The sequence below is a fragment of the Pan troglodytes genome, chromosome 20, assembly GCF_028858775.2.
Source record: "Pan troglodytes isolate AG18354 chromosome 20, NHGRI_mPanTro3-v2.0_pri, whole genome shotgun sequence".
NCBI classification, from domain to species: Eukaryota; Metazoa; Chordata; class Mammalia; order Primates; family Hominidae; genus Pan; species Pan troglodytes.
The window spans coordinates 59,568,593-59,569,770 of NC_072418.2; positions in this window are offsets into that span (position 1 = coordinate 59,568,593).

Consider the following 1,178-nt stretch of genomic DNA (forward strand, 5'->3'; position numbering starts at 1 on the left):
GACTATGTTATTTTAAACAGTCTTCTGTTTTGGCCAGTTGTCTGGTCAAAATCGGCTTCAGTGATTGTGGGAGGGGCAAGAGGGAAAAGAAACAGCAGCAGGTTTGATATTCAGAAAGAAATATGCATGGATTCAATAAGTATATACATCTGAGCACAGATTATTTTTATAGTGATTTTTGCAGCTAAATGTGAAGGCAACTGTCTTAAGTCCCTTCCTGCTGCTGTAACAAAAGACCTTAGACTGGGTAATTTATAAACAATAGAAATTTGTCACTCATGGTTCTGGATGCTGGGAAGTCCAAGATCAAGGCTCTGGCAGATTTGGTGTCTGATGGGGTATGTTCTTCATAGGTAGTGCTTGTGTCTTGATGTGTGTCTTCACGTGGTTGTAAACGGCAGACTTCCTCAGGCCCCTTATAAGGGTGCTAATCCCAGTCACAAGGGCCCTGACCTCATGACCTCCCAAAGGTCCTCCCTCTTCATACTGTTACATTGGGGATCAAGTTTCCAATATGTGAATACAGGGAAGCACCAACAGACCATATCAGTAACTTCGAGTGAGTTTCCTAAGGCCGACTGAAGCTCTGTTTACACATAAGAGTGTTCCCCAAAGTGCACTTTCTCTGGGGCCTTTTAGGCCATACTTTTTATTTTGTTATTTGATACTACTGGTTGCTAATGTTCTGGCATTTCCAGTTGTTCCACACTCCCTGACACTGGTGTACACAAATAAATAATACAGAAAAAAAATTATATCAGCAAGCACATTCTGCAAATAAGAAAAACAGCCACTCGGGCACGTATAAACAAGGTGGACTGTTTTTCAAATTCTGGCAGTCAAGTGGGCCTCAGGGTGGGTTTGATTCAGGCTCTCATCATTGGAGCCATAGCTGTGGTTCTCTGTGATGCTCTGGCTCTCCCTTCGTACTTCTTAACATCATCCTCGGGCTGGCTTCCCACGTGGGATTGTGGTGGTTTCCAGCAGCGAGTCTTGATCAGACATTGCTTTAGTTGCATCTGTTGTGGGAATAAATGAGAATATGTATGCACTGCAGAGAATGGAGTGTTAAAACAGTCAACAAATGTTAGCTAATATGTACACAAGATTTTACTACTCTTTAGCGGCAAAATGGAGGGGAAGACCTTCTAAGGCCCTTTGGAGAGATGAAATGGCTC